Consider the following 12,086-nt stretch of genomic DNA (forward strand, 5'->3'; position numbering starts at 1 on the left):
GAAGAGGCTGCTTTGGGGTGGGAAGGATGGGTGGGGTGGTATCTAGGGAATTGGCTAGCAATGGCCCTGAGGTGTGGAAGCGAGACATCAAGCAAGGCAGCTGACACTCAAGTACGCAAGTCAGAGGAAAGATTCGATATTTAAAGGACAGGAGATGGGTAGGAAGGCTGCCTAGTTGCAGCCTCTGGCAAGATGGGCAGATGAGAAACTGGTCACGGCTCCTCCCAAGACTTCCTGCGGTACGTTCCTGGGAGGATCACAGGCATCCTGGCAAGACTCAGGTCCGACTGCGGTTCTGACCTGCGTGCCCTATCCGTACAAGATGTCCCGGGCACCAGGGCAGAGCCGTTTCCCCACGCAAGATAAGCGTGTTATGTTTTCAACTGAACGAGGAGGGGAGAACACTTAGAACAGCTATAAGTAGTTTTTGTCTCACACCAATGAGCTGAGTGAGTGCGCACCACCGCACCCCAGCACTCCTAGGAACTCTACCAATGTTCCCGTGAAGCTTAGGGTGTGAGAGCAATACCAATGTTCCCGTGAAGCTTAGGGTGTGAGAGCAAGGCGTCGTGGAAAAGCTGCCCTGTCCTAGATAGGGTTCACTGGAACTGAAAAGCGCATAGCGACTGCTGGACTGACACGCAGGCTATAAGTTTCCTCCGTACACGGTGCTCTGTAAACCCTCGGAAGCGCGGGCGCACATGGGGTAAATACACCGAACACCACTCCGTCTGTTCTCTGCACAGCAAAAAAGCTAGGGGAAAGCGCGAACGCAGTCCCCCACTACCACAAATTATGCAGTCGAGTTTCCCACATTTGGGGAAATCGCAGGGGTCAGCACATCCGGAGTGCAATGGATAAGCCTCGCCCTGGGAAAACCACCTTCGTGATCATGGTATCTCCCCTGCCAGGTAAGTATGAGAAGCGCCCCCGCCGCCCAGCTGCAGCCTCAGGTGCCTTGCACTGTTCACACACGGTCACTCTGCTCCCCGAACCCTACCCCCCCCACCCCCACCCCGAGCCTCCCTAGCCCTTCCACACAGCTAGCACACGCAGTTTCAAGCAATAGCCCTGGACTCGCTCCCACAGCACGGGAGATCCTATCGTGTTTAAGCAGCAGATGCCGAAACAGCAGCCTCTGCGCTGCAATATCTACATAGGACACGCCCTGTCAGTGACGTCACGGCAGTAGCCCTTCCCTCCAGAGCGCGCCCCGCCCTCGTCCGCTCCTCCCTCCTCCCGTGACCTCCAGCCGGTGAATCCCCGAGCCCGCGGCCTTTGGGGACGGTGACGTCGGCCTCTCCCTCCTTCCCTGCCGCCCCCCAACTCCTTGGGGCGGCGCGCGAGGTTTCTTAATCCTTGTCCTGCCGAGCGCCTGTCTGGCGGTCGGCTGAAGCCTGTGCACCTTTCTTGAAATAATGGCTTTCCGTTACAGGGGAAACCGGTTCCTTTCAAATCCACTTATCTTTGTGATGTAGCGCTGCGTGTGTGTGTGTCTATTAAAACGCATTAAGCATCACGACTGGCAGGGAAACCTGTTCCGTTCTTGAAAGTTCAATTTCATTCATGGAAAATTTCATTCATTTTACTTTCAATCTTTAGGTGTGGAAAAGTGTTTTGGATTTTTTCCCCCCATTCCCTTTCTGGGACGCGTGTTATTGTGAACAAATAATTGGGACCCCTCTCCCGGGTCTAACAGGCGAATCTAGCAAGCAAGCTGCAAAGGCTTAGAGTGAGGGCAAAATCTACTCTGTACTGTGCCGCAGCCCTGGAGGTCATCTTAAGCCTGTGTCAGAATGACCTGGCAACCCTTCACCTCATGACCGGAGACGCTAGCGGGAAGAACCTCTGCACCCAGAAGAGATGGAGTACCTAGCTCTCGTACCCTGTAGCTACATTCTTAGGTTGAGGGGATAATTAGCAACCCTAGTCCTTGCCCCCCTCCACACATAGAGAACATCAACATTCCGGGATTTATAACCAAGAAATTCTTGTTTTATAATCTAGAGAAAAACCAGACCTACCCTGCCACGGAGGAACAGATAACGGTGTTTGATTGTTGGCTTATATAACTGTTGATGAGTAAGCCCCTTTCCGCACGTGTATATTGCCTTGTAAAAACGCGTATGAAGTGTACTCAGATCTGTAGACTTCGGAGCAGTTCCCCCAGGACTTGCTGTTTCCTGGGCTCGAGTCCTCACCCTTAGTTATTGAATAAACTCTTTCAAATAGCTTTTATCAAGATTCTTTATTTCAGTCGACATTATTCATGTTTGGATCTCCTGGGCTCATCCAGTTTCCAGGTCCACTTTCCTGAACTTGAACCCGGGTACCTGAGGGTTACTGTAAATATTCAATAAGACCTTCCAGCCTTGTTCCCAACACAGACATAGGTGAAAAGAAGTTGATCTTGTCAATTTGCTGTTTTCTTGTTTAACCTGAGGGGTGACTCAAGGGTCACAAGGATTTATGAGCTTGTTTTACAGAAGAAAGAGAATGACTTCAAGGAAGTCATTCCTTGGGATCACCATCATTAGGATCACCAGATAACCAGCCCCCAGCTGCCCTTGACGCCCAGAAGTCAGATTGCCCAATGGCTTATCTGGAGTGAAAGAAACCCGGGATTACCCCTTTGTTTCTCCAAAACTCCTCCTGCCAAGCCCCTTAGTTCTGTAAAACCCCCTGCTTTCTTCTCTTGTTAAGGCAGATTTGAGAGAACCTATCCTCTCGCCTCCTCGTTTTGGCCAATTCGAATAAACCTTTCTCCATCTCCCAGTACCCGATGTCTCAGTGATCGGCTTAGTGTGCGTCGGGCACACGAATTTGAGATTAAGAGGTTCGGTATCAAACTGAATGCCTGTTTTTACTTCCTGGCTCTTACTTTGGTTTCTGGGAAACGTTGTTGACGTTATCCTCCAACTCTAATTTTTTTTTCTTGTTTCTACTATTGTGGCTTTAATATCCAAGTGTTACATTTTTCTCTAAGTGTTCCTTTCTTTCTTGCAACCAGTTCTAGTTTCATATTTTCATTATCTCTGCGACTATTAACTATGGGGTGTTCTGTTGTTGTTGTTGTTTTCTCCTGGAGAAAAAAACTTTGTGTTTCCAAGGAGAAGTAAGCATCTGCTACAGCACATCCTTCCAGGTTATCCAATTCTAGCTCTGTTCTGTTGACTTTGAGCTTTTTAGTGATTCTTTGGAAATTGATGTTTACTGATGGAAATGTAAATTTGTCCTTCCTGGTAGTTATCATAATTTACTTCCTCCCGCCAGAGAATGAAAGAGTTTAGTCTCCATTTGCAATTCATCTCCATAGTCCTTTACTCCCAAGTTCTTTACTTTGTGTTGTTTTGACTCTCCCTTTGCACAGATTTTAACATCCATCTGCTACCCTCTATCTTATGAGTAAAATACATCCTTTAACACCTGCTCATCATTATAACTATGTGAGCCACGTTAGTACCTCTTTCTGAAAATTATTTTTTAACGCTTCTCCTTGCGTATGTTCCATATGCTACCAGTTGCACATTTTAGGAAGTTCTCTCTGTCACATTACACATATTACATTTGTACTGGATATTCTCTGGCCTTCCAGATTCCCTCTCTTACCTTTCTCCCCTGATCTGTGTGCCTGAGGCTGACCCCCATAGCCAGCATTTCCTGGTCTTCCTTGCCCTCTGGATCTGGGTGGGTGCAGCAAATACAAGGAGATCAGAGAGGAGGGGAGAGAGGTCAGGGTATTTTTAAAGCCCCCAGCAACCTCCCTGCCAGGCCTCAGTTTGCTGTCACTCATTGATTCTACCTCCAAAGACTATGGTCCTGTCTAGTGATCCTCCCCTAGATTACAGGTCTCCTTGGCTCTGGTAACTACTCTTTTCTCTTCCTATTGCTATGGAATGAAATGTACCCCCCTAAAATTCATATTTTGAGGCCCTACCCCCCAATGTAATGGTGTTTGGAGATAGGACCTTTGGGAGGTGATTAGAATTAGATGAGGTCATGAGAGTGGGGCCCTCATGACGGGATTAGTGCCCTTATAAGAGACACCAGAGAACTCCCTCTCCCCCGGCCCCTCGAAGGGGAACAGAGTGTGCCACTCCAAAATGTGCCACTTTGGCATGTGGATTGTTTTGAGCTGAAGGTGGTTGTGACCCAGCAGACTCAGGAAAAACTTACCTCTCCCTTAACTGCGTAAAAGAATTTAAATAGGGGGCTGTACCAGAAAGAGAGCTATTACCAGAGAGAACTTTTTTTATCTGAAAGACTTATCTGCCTGGCAGGGCAAACATCTCATTAGCAAACATCTGCTCTTCTTATTGTTCTGTGAATGACCCTCCTCCCCTTTGAAGCCCCAGGCCCCTATCCCATCCCTTAGCTCAGGATGACATATGAGCCTCAATTGCCTGACTGCCTTTGAGTCTCATATTTTTATGGGGCTCCTGAAGGTACAAAATTTGTGTTTCCCCTGTTAATCTGTCATCTGTCGATTTAATCTTTAGATCAGCAAAAAGCCTAGAAAGGAAGAGTGGAAAATTTTTCCTCCCCAACGCCATTTCCCCTTCCTCCTCCTCCTCAAAGAAGTGGTCCTGTGAGTACACAGCAAGGTGGTGGCAGCCTACAAGTCAAGAGAAGAGGCCTCAGAACAAAACTGTAGGGGAGGCTAAACTTTTCCTCTACCTTCTTATTGTCTCTGGCTGGGCCTGAGAATGAAGTTGACATAAGACAGATTAATAGTAGAAAAGCATACAAATATTCTTACACATACATGGGAGCTTTCAAGGAAAATAATGACCCCAAAAGTGCTGAGGACTAAGGGCTTATGTACTAGGTTGAACAAAGTGTAGTAATTGTGAAAAAGTAACCAAAATATCTGGGGACGGTAAAGGAAGATAAGGGTTATTTTAACTAGAACATTTTTGGCCTTGGTTTCTAGTTATTTCTTTGTTGTCAGAGAACATACTTGTCATGATTTCAATCCTTTTACATTTTGGAGGTTTTTATTGACAGCTCAGAATATGGTCTATCTTGGTAAATGGTTCATGTGCAAAATATATTCTGTTGTAGCTGATGGAGCATTCCATAGGTCAAGCTGGTTAACAGTGTTGTTCAGGTCTTCTATATGCTTCCTGACTTTTTTGACTACTTGTTCTAGTCATTACTGAGATAGGAACATTGATGTAGCCAATCATAATTTTGGACTTACCTATTTCTCCTTTCTGTTCTATTACTTTTTTTGCTTTACATAATCTGAAGCTCTGTTATTGGGTTAGATACCTACTTCAAATGGTTATGTTTTCTTGAAAAATGATCCCTGTATCACGAAGTAAGGCTCTTCTTTGTCTCTGTGCAGGGTAGGGATTTTACAACAGAATGCTTCCATTTTCTCCCTCTCATCCTTTTTGCTGTTGTTGTCATCATACATTTCATTTCTACATGCAGTATAAATCCAACGTTATACTTTAACATCTTTTGCTTTGTCCAGTCAATTACTGTTAAAGAGATTATAATTAAGAAAAAATGCCTTTTATGTTTATGTACATTATTACCATTTCTTGCGCTCATCATTACCTTGGGTAAATCTATACTTCTATGTGGTATCATGTTCCTTCTGGCTGATGGACTTCTGATTGCATTTCTCATGGTGAAGGTCAGATGAAAGTGGATTCCTTCAGCCTATGTTTGTCTGAAAAGTCTTTACTTCATCCTCATTTTTGAAAAATATTTTCGCTGGGTATAGAATTCTGGGTTGACATTATTTTTCTGTTCAGTATTTTCACAATATTGCTCCAATGTTTCCTGGATTGCATAGTTTCGGATGAGGAGTCTGTAATCTATCTTATTTTTGTTCAGCTGCAAGTTTCCTTTTCTCTGACTGTCTTCAAAATTTTCTATTTTTCCTTGGTTCAGCAGCTTTATTAGGACTTTCTTCAATGTGTTTTCCTTTTATTTTGGGGTTTATGCTTTGGGTTCTTTGTGCTTTTTATGGTGTGTTTTCTTGCCTTTCACGAATTTTGGAGAATTCTTCAATATTTCTTCTGCCCTGTTCTCTCTCTCTCATCTTTCTAGAACACCAAGTATACAAATGTGGAACTATAGAGTGTGGGTCAACATCTTTTACACTCTCTCTTTTTTATGTCACTAATTTCTTTCCCTTGCATCTTAGTTTGGTCAATTTATATGGACCTATCTTCAGGGTAGCTGATTCTTTCCACTGCTGTGTCCACTCTGTGGGTAAATCCAGTGAAGAAGTTCTTCATCTCAAAAGTCATTAAAAAACATTACTAGCATTTGCTTCTTTTTAATATTTTCCATCTCTCTGATGAAGTGCTTCATGTGTTCACACATGGAGTCCACACTTTCCACTCTATCAGCATTTATAGTCAGTGGTATTTTGGGCACTTTGGATGGGACAATTCTTTATTGCGGGAGACTGTCCTGTGCATTACAGGATGTTTTGCAGCATCCTTGGAGTCTACCTACTAAATGCCAGTAGCACCATTTCCAGTCTCCAGACATTGCCAAATGTGTAGCTGGAGAGCACGATCACTGTGGTTAAATACGAGAGCATTAGATTCTTAAACATATTAATTTATAGGATTTTAAAATCCCCATCCAACTTCTAGGCATCTCATTCTGATGACTGCTTTATCTCATGACAATAGTAATTTCTGCGTGGTTGTAATAATTTTTTCAGGAATGCTAGACACTGTGTGTAAAAGAACAATTGAGAGTTATGTTAAAAGTATTTACACCTGCAAGTAATCATGCGTATTCTTCTGTCAGGCCATTAGTATAGGTGTCTGAGTCCCAATCAAGCAGTTGAGCTGGTGTTGGATTTTATTGTTGCTCTAGTTAGCTGCTGTGCACCACAGTCTTCTAGTTCCTTCAGGAGAGTATTGCATTTACTGTGTGCTGAGTGTGAGAGCTGGGGTGCCACAGGGCTTTTTCTCAGCACTTCTGCCCCAGTCTCAGCTCTAATATGCCTGCATCATAGAGGGGTCTCTTGCTGCACTCTTGCCTCTCCTCTAGAAGTAGATTTGACTGCTTTTGCTTGTTTCTCAGTCCCAGGATCATGGAGGAAATGGGAGTTTTCAGTTCTCCTGTTTTAGCCTCAGTCTTAGGCAGGCACTGTGTACCAAACCTAAGGACATTTGTGCCTGAACCCCAGTGTTTCTGTGACCTCCCTATGTTGGTAATAGACCTCCACCTTTCAGTCATGAGAAAACTTGGGCAAGAACAAGTCTCCTGCCCCTTATCCAGTGGTAGACAGCTTTTGCTTCTAACCCTGCCCCAGCAGCAGCTGACCTGTACCTTGTACCAAGGCGTGGCAGGGTTTCTTGCTCCAACATCAAAGGTAGATGACTTTTGTGTCATCTGAGAGAAGTGGCCAGGTTTTGTACCTGGTCGACTTCCCCCTGGGCGACCTTCTCTCCACATGTGGGTGACTCTCAAAGGCATGTCTCCAAGACGGTTAAGAGGTGGTGCCCAGACGAGACAATGTCTCCGGGACTGGGACTGGTGGACTTGGCTTCCATCGCAGCACGTCAGTGTCTCACAGGGCGTTGGGCCTGTGACTTGGCCTCCTTTTTGGAGAAAGCAGGGAGGGAACGGCCTGTGGGGAGGGAAGAGAGGGCGGCACCAGGGAGCCCAGGCAAGCAGGGCAGTGCCAGGTTCTCAATGCAAAGGACTCAGTTCTTAGGATTACTTCTGAATTTTTTCAATAAACGTATATGGAAATGTGTCCTCTTTCTTGCCATGTGAAGACCTACATAGTATCCCTGATTTTGTCCTGGCTCACAAGCCTGCACAATTCACGATCTGGCCCCTACAAACAAGTTTGCTGAACTCTGCACTAAATAATGCCCGACACTTCCCAGAAAGGACACCCAGGAATCTCTTTTACTCACTTCCGTCTCTTGGATGATTGTCCTCACAACCAATAAATTCACTTTCTCGGCTTGAGATGATTAGTCTTTGGTTTGTTGGCATGTGCAATAAAACACTAATACCTACTAAGTAAAATAAATATGTACTTAAAATATTTAAATATTAGACATAAATAAAGGATAATATTGAAATAGAAAATCATACCAAATCTGAGTTGGGAAAGAACTTTTGTGATCTGCTGTGATCATCTACCTCTTCTGGGACTACATCAGCATTCTTGATAAAGTGCTGATGGAGTGCAATAAGTTTAAGAGTTCCTTCTGGAAACTCCGCTCAGTCGATTATTCATTTTGGATGGAACCAAGCAACCCGAAAGTATTTTCACAAGAAGTGTAATTGTCTTTCCCCAGACCTTCTTCTTCTGTATTCTTTTTAACAGTGGTTAGCAACAAATCTTTTCATACTCTCCATCCATCAAAACAGAAATATTTGAATTGTCTCGGGTATAAACTTCTTCTCCTGGGATTGGATTGAAATAAACCTTTGACACGTGCCTGTAAACAATTGTTGGTGAGACGTTTTAAGCAAAATGTTTGACTATATGAAAATGAAAAGTGAGTCTATGAACATATAAAACTGGATACCTAATTACAAGGAAAGCATGAAAACTGGAGACAATACTTACAGTATACAAAAGGAAAACTGATTCATATCTAGAATAAGTTTTTCAAACTCCAACAAATCAATAAATCCCAAAGGGTTACGTCCACCCAAACTGAAATTTAGGAGTTAGAGATGTTGGGTGACTTGATCTGTTGTTTGAAGTATTTTGTCTTCTGGCATATGCAGAGGCTGCAGGTGCCAGAAGAGTCCTACATTGTTTCCCTGCTCCTCTATTGATGTTGTTTCTTAAAGGCAAGCACATTAAGGGCTAATTTTCAGTCAAGGAAGGCAATGATATCACAGATTCCACTGCACAATGTGCACTGACAGACGGTGCCTCAAAACTTCAAATAAAAAGCCTCTTCAAGTTCTCTTGAAAGGTAGGAAACACACTCCACTTTCTCCTTCCTGCACAAGTGTCCTGATTTCAGCAAGTTCCAAGGACTCAAGAGTGTGAGAGAAAAAGTCCTGAAACTTGTTCTCCAGAACAAAAATGACACTTCTCTTTCTTTTAGCAGGGTACTGGGATTGGTTAACATTTCTGGAAATAACCCTTGAAAAATTATGGAGTAAGAGTGTAAAAGAGCATCTCTATGAGAATCCCTCCTTGGTGTTTCTTCAGAGTTCAGGGTGAACTCTGTGTGCATGTTTTAAAATTTAGTATCTGGTAATAATTTCCATAGGACAGCAAATGAATATTTCTCATGAACAAAACTTGATTCTCTGTAAAGAGGGTATACTAAACCACTACCAATGGAAACCATTTCTCTCACCTGCTGAGAAAACTAAAAAGAGGAAATTATGCAAAAATCATGATGAGAAAATACCCTGCACCTTAAAGACGTATGCTCTCTTGTTGAAAGGCTGATGGTGTGCCCAATCAAAGCAAGAGGAAGGAAGCACGGTAAGATACGTCAGGTAGGATGGTCAGAATGCCAGGCAGGAGGAAAAGATCCTAACAGCCTCTAGAGAAAAAAAGACTCCATAGAAAACGTTAGGTCTCAAAATCTTATTGAAATACTTGATAATATTAATGCTAGGGGGAAAAAATGTAGGAAAATTACTTTTAAGTTACAATTTTAGCCACAGCAAAACTGTCAAACATGTGTGAGGGTGTATTACAGATGTTTACTTAGAGTAAAATGAAAGGGAAAACCAAGAAAAAGGAAGACACGACATCTAAGAAACAGGAGATTCAAAATAATAGAAGAGGGAAAGGGAGCCCCAGGATGACAGGTATGCAGTTATCCTAGAGAGCAATCAGAGATGTGAGGAGAATGGAGAACTCCATGTGAGGGGTCTAGAAAAAAATTAAAACTGGGGATTTGTGTGATATATATTGACAGTTGGGAAAATAGACATGACCCAGGAATTCCAAACAGAGGTGTAAAGAGTTTCAAACCCATCACTATCACCTTCACAGCAAGAAAAGAGCTGAACAAACTGAAAATCAACAAATCTTCTTAGTTCCAACAGAGAATTGAGGTCACAGGACATGCCAACACCCCCAAAACTGGAGAGACAGGGAAATATAGAGAATCACAAAGTGCCTGGATAAGAAACCACATCACTGGAGCCAGCAGCAGTGGGTCATAATACTCAAACGGTAATTGACACTTGCTGGAGCTGAGTGGGACTGGCTTGAGAGAAAAAAACTCCTGGGGGCCCAGCTTTAGTGAGGCTCCCATACTTTCATGAGTTTTATCTCTAGAAACCTCGACAGATTGTCAGAGTGAGGATCAGAGAAGGGTTCCCTCGTGCTTCTTGTTGGGGAGGGGAAAAGTAACCATTTACAAACATACCCAGTGCATTCTGCCCTTCTTAAAATGCCCGCCCTTGGGGCTGGCCCAGTGGCATAGTGGTTAAGTTCATGTGCTCCACTTCGGTGGCCCAGGGTTCGCTGGTTTGGATCCCAGGCATGGACCTACGCACCGCTCATCAAGCCATGCTGTGGTGGCAACCCACATACAAAATAGAGGAAGCCTGGCACAGCTGTTAGCTGAGGGACAATCTTCCTCAAGTAAAAAAGAGGAAGATTGGCTACGGATGTTAGCTCAGGGCCAGTCTTCCTCACACACAAAAAAGGGCTTCCCTCAAGGAAAAGAAGTTTGCCAGAGCCTAACCAATGTGGGGGAAAGGAAACACCAGCCCCCATCTAGCCATTCTGTTTGACCAAACGGGGAAAAAAAGCTGAGAAGAAGCACTTGTGAAGGTCACAGTCCTGGGGCACAGGCCCACTAAAAGATCGAGACCTCATACAGGACTACAAAACACTTCCCTCTCCCAACACCTTACCACCATATAATTAGGCTTCCTGTGTAATAGCAGAAGATTGCAATGGAAAGAACGACAAGGCTCAGACTCTATTAAAGCAGTCTCTAGGACAACCCAAAGATGACAGGGAAGATAAAAACAAAGACACTAGAGGAAATTTTAGTCCCTGACACCTACAACTACAGCCAGTAGCACACAGCCCAACTCCTAGCTAGATAAACAGAACACCTTGCACTAAAGTCTATATACCTCAGTTCCTTTTAACCAATACATCTTGTCCAGTTTTCAGCAAAAAAAAAATTGCAGGTGTACTAAAATGCAAAAAACACACTTTAAAGAGGGTAGGCAAGCATCAGAGCCAGACATGGATATGACAGGGACTTGGAATTATCAGACCAGGAAATTAAAATAACTATGATCAATGTAATAAGGTCTCTAAAGAAAATTGGACAACATATAAGAACAGATAGGTAATGTAAGCAAAGAAATGGAAACTCTGAGAAACAATCAAAAGGAGAGGTGACATCAGCATCATGGTGGAATTTGTTGTTCCCTTTGTCTCTCCCCTCTAATTTACAACTAAATAGACATTCATTAACCAGCAGAGGATTCTCTGCACAGCACAAGAGGACATCTGAGAGATCCATACAGCCACGCATCTCGAGGTGAGTGGACTGGATCTCCCAGAGGCAGTGGAACTAGGTGAGTGAGCCAGGTCACAGATACACAGCGTAAGAGGAGGCCAGGGAAGCCCTGCCTGCGTGAATGCTTTCAGAGTTGTAGCTCGGCCTGCGGGAGTGCCCACCATGCCACGGCAGCCCTGCCGGTGGGAACGCTATACACCAAGTGGTGGTGGCTCAGCCCCTGCGAAGGTGCCTACCTGCTGAGTGCAGCACAGGCGAGAAGGTGCCCTGCCTGCTCAGAAGGCACTTTGCCCGTGGAGCACAGCAGCCCACAGGACCTGCTAAGTGGCAGCTCAGCCCCTGAGTAGGCACCCCTCCCATCTAGCACAGAAGCTCAATCGGTCCCCTGCGGAGCCCTGTGGGCCCGCCAGCTCAAGAGCTTCCTCACCACTGAGCATAGAAGCCCTGCCTATGGTGCATGAGCTGCCCAGCCAGGGTAGAAGCCCTGCCCACATGAGCGCAACCTGCAGAGTGGCTGCAGCCAGCCCCTGCAAACGCAGAGCAGCCCTACCCGCACAACTTCCAGCAGACAAGGTGGGATCAGAAAACACAGCTCCTGCTGCCCCCCAGCAGTGGCAG

The 12,086-nt window shown here is 44.7% G+C and overlaps 1 non-coding gene across 1 annotated transcript; it reads right to left on the reverse strand.

Annotated features, from left to right (window-relative positions):
• Nucleotides 1-755: 755 nt before the first annotated feature.
• LOC131405053 (U1 spliceosomal RNA) lies at nt 756-919 on the reverse strand. Its single transcript, XR_009219915.1, has one exon. It is a non-coding gene; the product is annotated as a U1 spliceosomal RNA (small nuclear RNA).
• Nucleotides 920-12,086: the final 11,167 nt, after the last annotated feature.

Source organism: Diceros bicornis, chromosome 4 (genome assembly GCF_020826845.1).
Source record: "Diceros bicornis minor isolate mBicDic1 chromosome 4, mDicBic1.mat.cur, whole genome shotgun sequence".
Taxonomy (NCBI): Eukaryota; Metazoa; Chordata; class Mammalia; order Perissodactyla; family Rhinocerotidae; genus Diceros; species Diceros bicornis.